This window comes from Hyperolius riggenbachi, chromosome 3 (genome assembly GCF_040937935.1).
Source record: "Hyperolius riggenbachi isolate aHypRig1 chromosome 3, aHypRig1.pri, whole genome shotgun sequence".
NCBI lineage: Eukaryota > Metazoa > Chordata > Amphibia > Anura > Hyperoliidae > Hyperolius > Hyperolius riggenbachi.
The window spans coordinates 296,016,972-296,034,334 of NC_090648.1; the positions used below are offsets into that span (position 1 = coordinate 296,016,972).

A 17,363-nucleotide genomic window follows, 5' to 3' on the forward strand; every position below is an offset into this window, starting at 1 on the left:
TCTTCCTCTAATACTTTTAGTCGTAGACCCTGAACAACTATGCAGCAGATCAGGTGTTTCTGACATGATTGTCAGATCTGACAAGATTAGCTTCATGCTTGCTTCTAGTGTAATTCAGACACTACTGCAGCCAAATAGACCAGCAGGGCTACCAGGCAACTGATATTGTTTCAAAGGAAATAAAGACCATTAGCAGAGACAATGTAACACCTTAGTCAAACTTCAAAGAAATTGATGAAGAAGTCACATCAAGCATCCTCCTTCACCTCCGCCAAACTACCTGTGACCTGGATCCTGGCCCAACACAGTTCATGTTCAACTGCCCCGATCTGTTTGTACCGGTATTCCTCAAAATTGTGAATTGTTCCTTACAATCAGGGATATTTCCTGCTTTACTGAAGGAAGCAATCATCAGGCCTCTCCTCAAAAAACCCTCCCTGGACCCAGTTGCAATGACCAGCTACAGACCTGCCTCTAACCTTACCTTACTGGGTAAGCTAATTGAAAAAGCTGTATACCTCCAGCTAGAAGCCAAAATCGTACAAAAACAACAGTTATCACCCATTCCAGTCTGGCTTCAGGAAACATCACAGCACTGAAACTACCCTCATCCAAATATGCAACCACCTGCTCATGGCAAGAGACAGAGGAAAGTGCTCCATCCTCGTACTGCTAGACCGGAGCAGTGCTTTTCAGCGCTGCTAGATTTGGGCGCAGCTGGCGCCTCCATAGACTACAATAGCAATCATTCCTATTGCAGCGCTCAGTGAGTAACGTCGGAGCCGTCAGCAGACGGAGCCGAGGTTGCTTAAAAACATAATAATTCGGCCTCCAGGAATCGCTGGAAGCCGAATTATGTCATTCCCCCACTATCCATGGCGGCCTGGAGGAGGAATAGTAATTAAATCAGCCCGGACTTGTGCAGAAGCAGGATCCGCCATATACCGGCTGTATCCTGCGCCCAAGCCTACCGGCGCCGATTTCAAATGTACTCTGCTAGACCCCTCTGCAGCCTTTGATACAGTTTACCATGACATCTTGATAAACAGTCTACAGGAATACTGCGGCATTGATGGCATAGTTCTTCAGTGGTTCCAATCCTTCTTGAGTGGCAGAACCAGGGCCGGATTTAAAGCTCAGGAGCCTATAGGCGCAGAAGATCTGGCGCCCCTAAACTCCGCCCCTCAGCAAAGGCCCCACCCCAAGCCATGCCCCCTATTTTTATGAAATAAAGATATTACCAAAGAAAAGTACAGGAGGACACGTGGACAGCAAAGGGAAGACATGGGGGCAGCAGATGACACAGGGACAGAGGAGGACACAGGGTGACAGTTAACTTACCCTTCTAGCCGCCTATAGCCAAGGGAATGGGGGAAGCCCAGGTGGGCATGGATGGGATAAGCATAAAGGGTGGGCATGAGGAGGGGAATCACAGAGAGTGGGCACAAGAGGAATATTCAGAGGGTGGGCACTGGTGGAGAACACACAGAGGGTGTAGGGGGGAGGGGGGGGGGCAAAGATGGAGGGAATAGGTGGGAGATGTGCAAAGAAAGGACATGAGAGGGAAGCACAGAGGGTGGACATGAGGAGGAAACACAGAGGGTGGGCATTAGGGGGAAGCACTGAGATAATCAGTAACAGAGGGAAGTAAAAAAAGAGAACGAGTAAAGGCAAAGTGAAGAAGCTAGACAGTATATTACCTGCTCCTTCTCTGTCTCTGACTGCGGCTGTATCCTCCGCTGTACGTCCCCAACTCCTTTGAAGCAGGCATGCTGATCTCTGGTTGTCTCTCTGCTCTGCTGTGTGTTAGCTGACAGCTAGCAACACACAGCTCTTTTGATCATCTCTGCTGTCCCTCTCCTCCTCCTCCCTGTGTTGATCTCAGTCCCAGTACTCCGAGTCCGGAGTTCAGAAATAACACGCTCCAGTGTCCTCACGTCTCGTCTCAAATTTCCCGCTACAACAATCTATTGGTGACACGCAGCCTCAGCATTCAGCAACACCAGAGGGGAGAAAAGAGGGAGGCGCTGCTCTAGAAATCTTATGCTGTCAGCTGCCAGGTATGTGAACAGGAGGGGGGGTTGTGCGGAGCTTTTTGCTTTCCTCCGCTGTCACTCGTCTCTCTCGCCCTTGTTCAGGGCGCAGGCTAATTTAGTAGTTGGTAAACGATGCCCTCCCCGTCCACATGGTTTCTCCCAGCCAGCAGCAGCACAGCCTGACACGCGCTGAAGGCTAGCAGCAAGATGCAGCGCTGCGTGCAGGCGTAAATACGGCGATAGGCGGAGACAGCGGGGCTGTGCTTGATTAGCCTCAGCCATGACTATCACTGTACGCGGCCAGCTGCAGAGTACAAGGCGGCCGCGGAATCGTGACACGAGTGGGCGGAGCGAGCACGGATGTCATGGATCAAGCTCTCAGGTTTGAAATTTTGAAGAGGGACATTTGTAATGCCGCCCTTGCCCAATCAGGCGCCTGTAGGCACGTGCCTAGAGTGCCTTATGGTAAATCCGGCCCTGGGCAGAACCCAAAAAGTGTCTATGGGGCGCCCTTCCTGTCCACCTCTGTACCACTTAAGTATGGGGTGCCCCAGGGCTCAATCCTTACTTTTCACAATTTACATGTTACCGCTTGGAAAACTAATCCAAAAAACATGGCCTGACATACCACTGCTATGCGGACGACACCCAACTATAGCTTTCCTTCAAGCCTGGTGTGACAGACCCAACTCTAACTATAAACGCCTGCTTACGTGAACTACAGCAATGGATGAGTGTCAACTGTCTGAAACTAAATGCAGACAAAACTGAAGTCCTTCTGATTGGAGGGCAGCGCATGACAACAAAACAACTTAACTTGCAGTCTTCACCACGGGGAATAGGAGGCACAGCTCTACACAGCTCTGATCATGTGCGTAGCCTGGGAGTTCTAATTGATGGGGATTTAAACTTCAGAACTCAAATCTCTGCTGTAGTGAAATCATCCTGTTTTTACCTTAAAGGGAACCAGAGAGGTTGGGGGGAAGCTTTAATACATACCTGGGGCTTCCTCCAGCCCCATAGGCACGAATCGCTCCCACGCCGCCGTCCTCTGCTGCCTGGATCTGCCGGTACCGGGTCCCGTCATTGCCGCTAGTCGGACGCGGCCGATTCGCCGCATCACACGGAGCTCCTTCTATACAAGTACGCATGAGGCTGCCTGCTGTGCAGCCGCATGCGTACATGTATGGAGGGAGCCCCTGTGATGCGGACAATTGGCCGCGTCCGCCGGAAGTGATGGGCCCGGTAACGGCGGTTCCAGGAAGCGGAGGATGGCGGCGTGGGAGCGATCCAGGCTTATGGGGCTGGAAGAAGCCCCAGGTATGTATAAAGGCTTGTTCTTTTTTTTTCAGCCCGTTCCTCTCTGGTTCCCTTTAAGAACATCACAAAAATCAAGCACCTCATCCCCCCAGAAGATCTACCAACCTTATGCTGCATACACACTTGAGATAAAAGTCTCTGGAAAAGGCAAGATCACAGACCAATTATACCCCATTCCATGTAGTATGAGAGCCATACTCTACACAGTGTTTTCTATGGAGCTGCACTCCCCATCAGATAAAATCTTTGCAAGATGCTGCACACAAAGATGCCCGTACACATTCAAAAGATCATTATCTGCAAAAGATCTCTTCCTGCAATAGATCCATTCCTGCAAAATGCATTCATAGTCTATGAGATCTGCAGATCATCATACACACCTTGTTTAACAGGCAATCATCTGCAGATCATCTGCAGATCAGATCCACCAGGATGGATTTTCAGATCTGCAGATGATTGCCATATATGCAGATGAAGTCTGTTAAACAAGGTGTGTATGAGGATCTGCAGATCTCATAGACTATGAATGCATTTTGCAGGAATGGATCTATTGCAGGAAGAGATCTTTTGCAGATAATGATCTTTTGAATGTGTACGGGCATCTTTGTGTGCAGCATCTTGCAAAGATTTTATCTGATGGGGAGTGCAGCTCCATAGAATAGACTGTGTAGAGTATGGCTCTCATACTACATGGAATGGGGTAAAATTGGTCTGTGATCTTGCCTTTTCCAGAGACTTTTATCTCAAGTGTGTATGCAGCATTAGTTCATGTCTTCATTACCTCCCGACTGGACTACTGCAATGCTCTCTACACTGGCCTTCCAAAAAAGGACTTGTACCGCCTACAGCTGATACAGAATACTGCTGCCAGACTGCTAACCAACCAACCCTGTCACTGCCACATAACGCCAGTCCTGCACTCCCTTCACTGGCTACCTATAGAATGGAGCAGCCTTTCTCAACCTTTTTTCCTTGGAGGAACCCTGCAAATAACTTTGGGATCTCAAGGAACCCCTGCAAACAATGTTTTGATCTCGAGGAACCCCTGCATTTATTTTGCAGGAGGCATGGTCCTTAAAAGTATGTGTGGCTGTTTATTTCACTACCCCCTATTACACAACCACTCATTATACTGTCTCCTGAGCCCCCTATAGTGCTTCTTGTTACAGTACCACCTATTATGATGTGCTTTAATATACTTCCCCTGACGATGGGGGAAAATGCCAAGGAACACCTGCAGAGTCCTCAAGGAACCCTGGGGTTCCAGGGAACCCTGGTTGAAAAGGCCTGGAATGGAGGGTCCTATTCAAGATCGGCCTACTGACATTTAAATCACTGAATAATCTGGGCCCTGGATACACGAAAGAAATGTTGCAGCTGCGTAGCAATCCCCGCATTCTCAGATCCACAGTTCTAATAATCTAGTCATACCCAGTCTACTTGGAAACTTTTGGTCCCAGAGCCTTCTGTCATGCTGCCCCTACGTTTTGGAACTCCTTACCTGAACAGATCAGGACAGCTCCATCCCTAGACGTGTTCAAATCCAGACTGAAAACCTATCTGTTCAGTTTGGCATTTGCAGAAATATAACTTTTGTTGTGTGAATACTTTATCCTACTACCAATTACTGAATCTGAGAGAGCCTAAGCGCTTTGAGTCTTATGGGAGAAAAGCGCTATAAAAATGTTATTGTATTTTTATTATTGTATAAATATGGCAACCTCCATATACCTCTCATAAAAGTTGTCCTTTAAGTGCCCTCATTTGGAAGATGAGCCTGGATTCTGTGTCTTTTCTGTGTTCTATCCTGGGTTAAATCATGCATTTCCGTTTTGCGTTTTTAATAAACAATCACAATTAAAGAATGAAAAAAATACATGATCAAGTCTTTTATCATCCTTTTTTCCCCAAAACACATAGGATAGCATTGCATGCGAATTGCATGCAATTTGCAAACAGTATGCAGGAAGAAGGAACTTGCTGTGCGATTTTAAAACACACATAAAATCACATTCGAAAACACATCTCAGAGAAAATAAAAGATGGAAAAAGAGCTCCCTGTTTCTGTGCTGGAAAATGTGTTATGGCTTTTTTCCACTAGGGTGCCACGTCTGTTTCAGAATCGGATGCAATACCTGTGCTGCTGCAAGGCTGCCGCTGATTCGATATAGCCATGAGCTACACGGCTATAGGGATTCGGAAGATGATGCATGCTGTCCACAATTGCACCGGAATGCCATTCGAACACCACGCTATTGAACAGGCAGCGTTTCCCCATCCGGCTCAGATGTGGGGGAAAATCTGTGTACTCATTTCTAATGGAAGCATTACTGTTCTGCTGGACCCTTACCAGGGGCGTTGCTAGCCCAAAGATCAGTGGCACGTGCCCCGGGTCTATTCTGGGGTGCCCCAGATGTCCCCCAGGCAGAGTCAGCTGTGGTGCCTCAATGGTGGGTATGCTGGGAGCTGTGGTGCATTAGTCAGAGGTATGCTGGGCGCTGTTGTGCGTCTATGTGGGCATACAGGCCACGGTGGTGCCATGCTGGGCACTGTGATGCCTTTACAGGGGCATGCAGGGAGCTGTTGTTCTTCTATGGGGTCATGCTGGGAGTTATGGTGCCTGAATGCAAGGTCCACTGGAGCATGGGAGGGAGTACACTAGAAGGTCAGTGAATGCTATGGCGGGACTGCCAGATAACCTGGTGGCAGGCCAGCCCACCCAGCAGAAAGCCAGACCAGCCAGCACAGAAGCCAGGATACTCTGCCTAGTTATGTTATGTGATACTAGTAGACCTAAGTAGACCTAAGCCCATTTCACTGCCACAGTAGAGATACTGAGCTTGATTCACTATAGCATGATAACTGCTATAACAGCAGTTATCACGTGATTTGCCGCGCACAAAGGTTTTCACGCGAACTGCGTTACTTTGCGTGATAAGCGAAGGTTTGCTTGCGATCACATGCGCGTTTCTCTTTCAGGACCTACTAACAAGGATTTCAGTTAGTACTATCAATGGACTAATGGTGAGCCCTGGGTCGGTGGTGGTGAACCTATGGCACAGAGGCCAGAGGTGGCACTTAGAGCCCTCTCTGTGGGCACACATGCTGTCTCCCCAGCTAGTGGTTTAGGGATCAGACAGTAAGGGGGTCCATAGCAGACCCCTCTTGCTACCTATACTGGGGGCGTGTCTGGCTACCCATACTGGGTGTTTCTCTTGCTACATATACTGTAGAGCAACTTCTGGCTACCTAAGCTGGAGGCCTCTCTTTCTACCTTGTACTGAGTAGGCTACCTATAATGGGGGCCCCTCTGGCTACCCATACTGCAGGGGCTACCTAGGGTTTCCTAATACTGGTAGTACCTCTGGTTAAGTATACTGGGGGAATAACTAATATTTGCGGGTACCTATAGCACTTTGCGATGAATATGTGGGTTGCAGTTTGGGCACGGTCTCTGAAAGGTACACCATCACTGGCGTAGATTCTACATTCAACAATGCTTTTTGCCAGGTTTCTATGGGAGTGATGTGTTCCATGGAAGTGCTAAAGTAGCAACCCTGCAATCAAGAAGGTGAAAGATAAAAGAAATATACAGATGAAATAATAGGGAAGGAAACAAAATAAAGGGAAAAAAAAGTTTATTTTTACGATTTGCTACTTCTAAATAGGTGAGGGGGTTAAAAGTAACCTCCATTACATACCTATTTGGGACTCACTTCTGAGGGTCCCCTTATAATTAATAAAAGGTTTCCCAAATTCTACCAAAAGTCACCCACAGGACCAATCCACACATAGATGCCTGTGTGTATGAGTGTGTGTAATTACCCCCAGGGCCCCACCTTTCCTGGGTACCAGAGATGGGGATGAACTCCTTGTCCTTGACATGGTTGAGGGCTTTGCAGAAGAGAAAGCAAGTCCCCAGCAGTAACTCACTTGCATGTCGGGAGATTTTACAAAAAAAAGACAACTTTCTCCATGTGAGAGTGTCTTTTAACTCTTGCAGTAGCATCCTAAGGAGAGCTGGGAGTAACCCATGTGCACACCGGCATTACACTCCACGCTGAGAGCACTCCTGGTCCATCAGACTGCAGACACACTGCAGCTGCAAGCATCTTAGTGCACGGAGCAGCCCTCCACAGACAGGCTTGGAATGACATCATTCTCAGCCAATCACTGATGGCGCTCTCTGCTCGGGGCCGTCTGCTCTGCTCTAGCCCCCCCAATTACAGGACGGGGAGGGAGCATCTCTGCAGCGAGGGCTGGCTGGGCTGGGACTGCAGGCAAACCGAAGCAGAGCCGGGGGAGGGGGCTTCCCCAGGTGTTCGGTGCTCAAGTGAAAACCCTCTTGGTGACAGTCCAGTGCTGCATCACGAAGGTAGGACCATTTTTTTTTTTGTAAAGCATCTTGGAATTATTCATATGTGACAGTAATGTTAAACATATATACTAATGAAGGGTGATGGAGATGGGGGAATTTCTGTCCCAAGTCATGGCAGATTGCAGAAGCATCGGCGGGGTCCAGTGCAAGGCATGGCTGATTATATGATTTGTTTCTGTTTAATTAAGCAGATCAGTTCTTTCTCTCCCCCTGTACAAAAGACTAAAAAGCTATGTATGGTAGCCAAGCAAAGCTTCATTTGTCAGGCAGCGAGCTGGAGGCTGTGACCAGCATTTTAATGCGCATCTTGTGACCACAGCACTGGTATCAGCTGTGCTGCCTCCTTACTTCTTCTCCTTTGTATCCTGTGCTGATACTTCTGTATCCTTCTCGAGAAAATCTCTATGTATCTATGTACAAATCACAGATTGCATCCTTACCCCATGCTGTAAACCTTATTGCATGCAGAGTGGCTTCAGGATTGGTCATGTGCTTTACTCAAGGTCTGTGCACCTCCATTGCATCCCCAGCTATGGTGTGTGTATGGTATGAGAAATGTACAACATTGACGATGTGTTTTAGTGTCATGTTTTCCCAAAATAAACAGTCTCTATGTGACCTTTAAAAATGCTGATTTCCTGTTTTGTAAATGACTAGATGAGGATTTCTTGCTATGACTGCTGAGCTCAGTACATAGCAGAACACATATGCATACATAGCAGCCTGTCACAGTCTAATGGCAGCCTTTGCAAATGCCTCTAATGTATTTCTGAGACCACCTAGCTATCCTTGTACAGTACATACGGGAGCCGGTCTGTGATTGATGTGGATGTTGAATGCTGGGGATCAGACAGCATCACAAGTAATCAGTGCTGGCTCTCCCTAAGCAGATTAATTCTCTGCCCAGGGTCTCATCTAACCACAGGGGTCCCAAATCATTTAAATAGTGTTCCATTTTTTAATACTGAAATATGCAAAACAGGATTGTATTTATTTATTTTTTTCCCCCCAAACGGATAATATTTCCATTATAACATATTTGACATTGCTGAAATATAAATAGATTGGGGTGTCTGTATAGTGCTATCATCATTACTTTTATGAGAGGAGCGGCAGAATGCAGTGCATTATGTGGTTATCAGCTTGCGTCCCATGGTGCTGATTATGCTATATATACTGTGGGCTAGTGATTCCCTCGGCATTGTCACATTATGCTGTGGGAGTCGTCTGCACAGTGGCTGTATCTTCTCTGAGCAGCTGCTTCATTATTCTGTCCTCCCGGAAAGATCTTGCTGTGTCTTCTGTGTATGCAATAAGATAGTAAGCCATGGATGCCTAGTGCAGTCTGTGCAATGTCATGATCTGTAATTCCTGTAGGATGCAGTAATACCTTCTGTTAACATAAGTCTGCGGAGAACCAGTTGTGATTATGAAAATGTTGCCCTTGTAGTTTGAAGGTTCATGGATATATGTCACAGCATGATAATACTGGTCATGGTCACACCCAATGTACTATGCCTATACTATGCCTATAGGTTTACAATGGCATGCTGAGTTTGCTTTATCATCACTCTGTATGATACAAGAATACACAAGCAGGTACATTGCTGATTGCTCAACATACAGCCATAACAATATGTTTGGTACTTTCTCACAGATGTGCATTGCTTGTAGTAGCATTACTGCCACGGACAATTAACATTTATTTCTTATTTGGTGTAGTCAAGTTATCAGTGCTGGAAGACAAAAAGTGGGTGTTACACATAACAGCCAATTAAATGTCTGCATTTTTGTCAGTCTCTGAAACAGTGGCATCTGAAATATACCTAGATGCCAAGCAGAAGCACCACTAGGGTGGTGTCAGCCAGTGTGTGAACTCATGGTGTAACCCTTCTCTTCCCCCATTAGACTCCACACATACCAGAGTAAAAAAAAAACACAATAATGTTCTATGTAATAAAGAAACTTGAAAATTGAATGGCAATAGTAGTGATAGAAATAAACTATCACTAAAGTTACACCAGTTACAAGATCATACACACACAGAGAGCCCTTATAACAAATAGCATAGTTAGGAGTGCTATATCACTCCACCACCATAACATAATCAAGCTGAATACCCAAGGCAATCTGTTTCCAACTTTGCATGTAATCAGCTGTGTTTATTGCAATAAGTCAGCTGGGAACGGCTAAACAATATACATACATGCGCAATGGCATTTTTGGCCGTTTTCCAAGACCCCAAAAATGTCCTTGAGTTTGATTATTATAACATAGTACAGCATATGCACGCCCGATCATTATCAACCACGATGTCCACTTTGTCAGTGACCAATAAAACTGTTGCTTATCAGTTGTTTTACATTGTTCTGCAGATTTCAGTTTCAGATGCCAGACAATCTGAAACTGATGGAAGTGAACATTGACAATACAACTAGTAATGTCACAGAGACACCAACAAGTATAAGATATATTATAAATGAGGCTGTGGTAGACTTACCTCCCAGCTGATGACCCAAGCAGTCAATTTCAAAAAGACGTTTCATTATCACTTTACAAAAACTCCAAAATGTGACACATGCTTCGTGGGATACAGCCCGTTTCCTCAGGCAAAAAGCGAGCATCTGGGAGGCTTAAAATACTGTATACACACTAAATATCCTAACATGAATGTTAAAAAGTCATTTTGTATAAATAAAATATTTCTTCTTAAAATATATATGCGACTTTATTTTCTGGTTAAACTCGATGGATGTATGTCTTTTTTCAACCCAAATAACTATGTAACTATGTTCTGTTACCCTGCAGGCCCATAGGCTATTTTTTCACAGATGCATCAATCAACAAGAAAATGTTATTTAATTCTAAATCATAATTGGCACTGTATATATAATGACATCCCATGATAAAAACAAGACAGTTAAAAAATAAAAGAACACGTCCGTGTAAACGTCATTCCAACATGCAGAGAAAATAGCAAGCTGCATTCCAGCATATGCACAAGCCCCGCACAAACGCAAGTGCTTGCATGCACACCTTCGATCATGTGCACACACCTGCATGTGGTTGTGTGCAAGGGCATTTCAGAATAGAAAATTGTGGGATAAAGTGATATGCACCCATCAATAGATGCTGTAAATATTGATTCCTGTATTAGTAGGCCTTTGGTGCTATTACCCTCAAATAACATAACAGAGCACCATGAGCTTGATTCATCAAGCTGCACTGCTTTAGCACGAGTTCAGCGCACGCTATGCTGCAGTAGTGCAACTAGTGTGTGCTGGTAACTTACGCTCGCTCCATCTAAGTAATGCCCGCTCCGCTAAATACCGCCCTGAGCCCCGGTGGGTCCAGTGGCTTTAATGACAGGCAGCCTATTAGGCCAATTAAAGTCCGGGGATCACATCTCTTCATCGACAATTGATAGGGCTATTTATTTATGGGGACATGTATAATCAATCATGATTTATGATTCAGTCCTTCAGATTGAATTATTAAATCAATCATTTGAATGTTTGTGTCATGTATGGGCTACCTCTTGTGTCTCCTTTGGAATGACACATGTCTCTGCACTGAGGCTGTCTTTAAAATAGTGTTGGGAGTAGGGTTACAACAGTACCCAAATCTCCAGAGCAGTTGTTACAGAGATCCACTCCCCCCCCCCCCTGTATGGTAGCCAGGTATAGCTTCCTCCAGCATAGCTAGTTAAGTGCACATACTTCCAGTATAAGTAACCAGAAATAGGTGCATCCAGTAATTGGTGGCCGCAGTATAGGTAGCCAGGGATCGGTGTAGCCAGTAATAGGAGGCCCCAGTATAGGTAGCCAGGGATGGGTGTAGGCAGTAATAGGTGGCCACAGTATAGGTAGCTAGGGAAAGGTGTAGCCACTAGCCAGTAATAGGTGGCCGCAGTACAGGGAGTCAGGGAATGGGATAGGTGTAGCCAGTAATAGGTGGCCGCAGTATAGGTAGCCAGGATAGGTACAGCTAGTAATAGCTGTCCGCAGTATAAGTAGCCAGGATAGGTGCAGCTAGCAATAGGTGTCCGGATTATTGGTAGCTAGGATAGGTGCAGCTAGTAATAGGTGGCCAGAGTATAGATAGGCAGGATAGGGGCAGCCAGTAATAGGTGGCCGCAGCATAGGTAGCCAGGGATGGGTGTAGCCAGTAATAGGTGGCCGCAGTATAGGTAGCCAGGATAGGTGCAGCCAGTAATAGGTGGCTGCAGTAAAGGTAGCCAGGATAGCTGCGGCCAGTAATAGGTGGGTGCAGTATAGGTAGCCAGGATAGGTGCAGCTAGTAATATGTGGCCAGAGTATCGGTAGCCAGATAGGTGCAACTAGTAATAGGTGGCCGAAGTATAGGTAGCCAGGATAGGTGCAGCTACTAAAGGGTGGCCGGAGTATAGGTAGCTAGGATAGGTGCAGCTAGTAATAGGTAGCTGCAGTATAGAGAACCAGGGATAGGTGCAGATAGTATAGATAGCCAGTAATAGATGTTCGCTGTATTGGTAGGCAGGATAGGTGCCCGCAGTATAGAGAGCCAGGTGAGGGGAGGGGGGACACAGCGGCGGGGTAAACACATACTTGCCATGTGTTTACCCCGCCGCGGGAGGGGGGACACAGCGGCGGGGTAAACACATACTTGCCATGGGTCCTGCACGCGTGTACTTTCTTGCATTCCATCTCCTTGTAACAGAGCCCAGGGGGGCGTTGTTACAGGGAGATGGAACGCAAGAGCAGGAAGGAGGAAAAAGTAGGTAGTACATGCGCGCAGGACCCCGGTGAAGTGAGTATGTGTTTACACCATCGCTGTTTGTGCACCCTGCGTTATGTCGCATCCCTGCTGCTGTTTTGTTCCCCCCTGCCCCCCCCCCACCCGTGGAAACCAGTAGAATGCAATTGTGCATGGTATGATTACCATGCACAATTATTCAGCGGTATACCATCATACCGGTATACCGCGGCAACCCAAGTTGGGAGAGCCCTGTGATGCATAGTTATAGCACTGCCAACACTGTTTGTTTTTTGTTTTGCTCTCTTTTTCTGTTCTCTATTTTTATATTAATGTACTTTAAAGAGAGCCTAAGGTGGGCTCATATAATTAAACACAACCTAGGCTACCTGATCAGGTAGCCACCATCCCCGCCGCTCTCCACCGCTCCTGAGGCCCCCACTGCCTCACTTTTACTTTCGTAACGTTACTAAGATAGTGACAAATATTGTTGCTAATTCCGGGGGGGGGGGGGGGGGGGGGGGAGGGGGGATTGGAGGCGGTTCTGGTGATAGAGCGGTGGTGGGGGAGCAGAGAGCTGTGGTGTCAGGTCACAGAGGCATCTGATGAGGCAGAGAAAATGCTTCTGTGTCCCATCTGCCCCCCTGCCGCACGCTTCTGGTTCTCTTTAACCACTTCGCACCTCAGGATTGTTTTCAACCATAGCCATTTTTACATTTCACCTCTGCTCGCATTCATCACTAATAATTTTACCACTACTTACACCTAAATGATCTATATATTTTTTTATGTGGGGGCAAATTAGGGTTTGTGTGGGTGAGTTTTTTTTGTAATTATTTTATTTTTACGAATTTTAAAGGGAAACTTATTTCTCCGTTTTCATCCATTATCGTTTTAAAATAAAGAGTGTTACTGTAGATAAAACACACACATCTTATTTGCATATTATCCTGGTTATCACAACATTTAAATTATGTTCCCAGTATGATGTATCCTATATATTAAAACTCCTGTGTCTCTGCGTCCTCCTGTGTCCGTGCTTCCAGACCTGACAGTTTGCTGTCTGTAGCAATAAGATAACAGAGGCGCCAAAAGGATAAAAGGGACTAAATGAGCTTAAAAACCAATTTAGTAATAGTGGCAGTGGTGGACTTACCCCCTCCAAGCAGACCACACGACTGTAGATTTCCAGTCAAAAAATGTTTATTGGGTACTCTAAAATAAAGTACAACGCGTTTCGCAGGTTAAACCTGCTTCCTCAGGCAATACAGATAGGAGTAAAAAAGCATCTGCTAGTAACATCAAAGCTGAGCGCCTCTGTGAACCTCATTGCATTGTGGGAAATAACAGCTTTTTCCAGCTGCCAACCAAGCAACATTTTCCTGTGTGCATATACTTTGGACAGCAGTGGGGTCGGGCGTGCAGGACGCGTCAGTGCACGCATTTCGGGGAGGGGGGACAGCAGCAGTGGCTTAGCGCCCGGTTTTTAACTAGAGTTTAGTTTTTTTGTTTTCTACTAGTGTTGACTATATTTTTGTTTTTTGTAGGCCTCAACCCTATAACATGCTAAAATCTACTCTACTACCTATCACAGTAAAAATGATACCAAGTATGTCTCATTTGATAGTTAGCTGAACATTTAGCAGGCCATTAATCCTGAAGTGTGCATGTGGTTTTATACAAGCCAATTTTTTGCTCAAAGTATTTAGCGTCATACTTTCTTGAGAGTTATTTTATTTTTCCACCCCACAGGTTTGTTTAAGGCTGGGACCACACATAATGCTTTTCAATGGTAATGTGCATGTTTGAACCAACTTTTGCAAATTTTTTACATCCTAAGAATAATCATTGTTACTGGCTGCAACAGCGATAATTCACAAATAAAAGGCACAGATTGCAGTATTGCCAACTCATCCTTTTAATTACTGACACATATGAATTATACATGTTTCGTGGCTAGGTAGATGCAGTTAAGGCATTGATTATGTGTAAGTAGCCCCAGAATCTGTATAACTTAGATGTGTCAGTAATTAAAGGGATGAGTTGGCAACACTGACAGATTGGTCTAGGATACACATGTTCCCTTGCACCAATCAGTGCTGCCTTCATTGGGAACATGCATGCATATATGTGCACATGCACAAAAACATAGCAGCGACCACGCAAGTGAATTATCGCAGTGACGTTGCTTAATTACACATGCTACGCTGTCACTACGGTGCGTAGTGTGCAGGGACCTAACATTAAGGGGTGCTGGTTTAATAGGAGGTTGCTCCCGCTATTTCCTGTAGTGAATCAACCCCCTTGTCCCATCCTTGATTATCCATGTAAATTGTGTCAACATGACTAAAACACCCCCACCAATTGCAGCCATCACTGTAGATAACAACCCAATAACCTCAACCACTAAGTCCCGCTGCTTGGGGGTTATACGTGACTCTGAGCTCTCCTTTAAACCTCATATTGCCTCTTTAACCACCACCTGCTATTTCCAGCTCAAAAATATATTCCGTATCTGTCCCTTCCTCACACAAGAGGCCACCAAAATGCTTATTCATGCCTTAATCATCTCCCGCCTAGACTACTGCAACACCCTGCTCTGTGGCCTACCAAAAAAACAGGCTAGCACCTCTCCAATCCCTTCTAAATTCAGCGGCCCGCCTCATTCACCTTTCCACACGTTCTTTTGATGCAGCCCCACTGTGCCGTTCTCTCCACTGGTTACCCATTACCCAGAGGATCCAGTTCAAACTCCTGACTCTAACATACAAAGCCCTCCACGAGTTGTCTCCTCCATACATCTCCTCACTAATCTCAAGATATAGTCCCTCCCGCAACCTTCGCTCCTCCCAAGAAATTCTCCTGGCCTCTAAGCTGATCACCTCCTCTCATGCTCGCATCCAAGACTTTACACGAGCATCATCCCTTATCTGGAACTCTCTTCCACAGCCTGTACGTCATGCTCCAAACCTGGACATCTTCAAACACACTCTTAAAACACACCTTTTCAGACAAGCTTATAACATTCTATAGCCCTTATTTACTTATCTGTCACAATGTAATCAGAGGCAAAGGATCACTGCCTCATCCATCCTCCACCCCCTTACCTAGTGTGTCCCCCACAACCCATTAGATTGTAAGCTCGCAAGGGCAGGGTCATCCTCCTAATGTTTACTGTTTTTGTAACAATATTTGTGCTGCTTGGAACTCAGCTGTACATTTGTTAGTTGTATCTATGTTCCCCTTGTCGTTTGATTGTGCTTTGTAAAGCGCTGCGGAATATGTTGGCGCTATATACCGTATTTTTCGGACTATAAGAGGCACCGGACCATAAGACGCACCTAGGTTTAGAGGACAAAATCCAGGGGAAAAAAATATATACTAAACCTGGTGCATCCATGGAGCAGTGGTGTCTTATGGAGCTTTACATAGGTTAGTTAAGTGTCAATTGCAAAGTGCAGCTAGTGTTAGTAGCAATAGGCAATGCAATAGTCTGGATAGTTGGCCCTGATATTTATCAATGAAGCTTAGTCCCATTCCAGCATAACATAGTGGCACCAAGCCACAGGATTTCACTGAAAGTACATTAAAGCCCAAGTATGCGGAACAGCCTACATTGTCAATCTGCAGTTGCAGAGCATTATAACAAGCACAGGTGCACAGTTCCAACTGCTGTCACACTCACCACCCTCAGGGCCAGATGAACTTGTAGTGTACGGTAACAGATTTAGGATTGGCACACCTTGCCGTGGATAGTTGGGTGCTCAACCTTGATGTAGAAGCAACATCAGTTCAGTACAAGCGATTCAAGGTCGGTCGGCGCACCAATTCAAGTTCCCAAGCACATTTATTGAATGCACAGCATGACAATTGTTTCGGGGCCACAGAGGGTCCCCTTCATCAGATAAGTGCAGACAGTCTGTAAGTGCAGACAGTCAAGTATGAAGAATTAGGTATGCAGAGATAAGGAAAATTTACTTCAAGTTTGCTTTAAGTCCACCCCTTTGACCTCTCAATTAGAGATGTCGGTGAGCCGTTCACCAGCGAATCTCTATGGGCCGATACTACACCCGGGTCACTATGACTAGTACGGCTGTGCTGGGCCGGCGGTGCGTGTCTTCGATCGTGCGCCTGTTGCCGGGCACTCTCTGCGCATAAGCGTGATGTCACTCATGACGTCACGCACATGCGCAGAGAGTGCCCGGCAACAAGGCACTGCCGGCCCAGCGCAGCCGTACTGCTCCGATTCATAGCGACCCGGATGTAATACAGGGTGAGCGGTTCACGGGCGAACGGTTCGGGAACCGTTCCCCGACATCTCTACTCTCAATCAACTGTGTTGGCCCTTTAGTGTGGTGGATGCCTCCATTGACAAGCTGGGAAACACAGGAGCTCGGCTCATTTTTCCTGCTTTGTGTTTTTATATCTGTTCCAATCCTTGGAAGTACTGAAAATGTTGACATTTAGTTATCACTGTAGGCAACTTCTAATTGTATCATTTTTTAGCATGTTCTCTGTTTCTCCTATCTTTGTCTTCAGTTGGAAAGCAAAACTACAGCCTTTCTTATGTTTTAAATGAATGGGAAAATACTGTAGTTAAGCTATATTCTTTGCACGTGTTTATGTTTTTCGTGTAAATACAAGGGAGCAGGCTTGTCTGACCATCACATACACATGTCTGCTTCCTTGCTTGGCTCCCATCTCAGTACATCTCTGCTTGACACGGGTTACGGGATTCAAATGACAGACTTGCTTTAGGGCAAGCTCAGTTGAATGGCTGACAAGTGACGGATTCTCTGCCTACCATTAGCAATCACTGTGTGTGCATTGTTTGGCAGCTGCCATGGTACCATACCGAATTCAGTTACAACAAGCTGGCCACTTTATCTTCAACA

General features: G+C 45.9%; 1 protein-coding gene across 2 annotated transcripts in view; it reads left to right on the forward strand.

The window, feature by feature from the left end:
- Positions 1–7,602: 7,602 nt before the first annotated feature.
- The window catches only part of CNTN1 (contactin 1), a 261,698-nt gene continuing 251,937 nt past the window's right edge, over positions 7,603–17,363 (forward strand). For both annotated transcript variants that reach the window (XM_068276552.1, XM_068276554.1), the window contains exon 1: positions 7,603–7,731. The gene's annotated coding sequence lies outside the window, so the exon portion shown is untranslated. The remainder of the gene's footprint in view (positions 7,732–17,363) is intronic.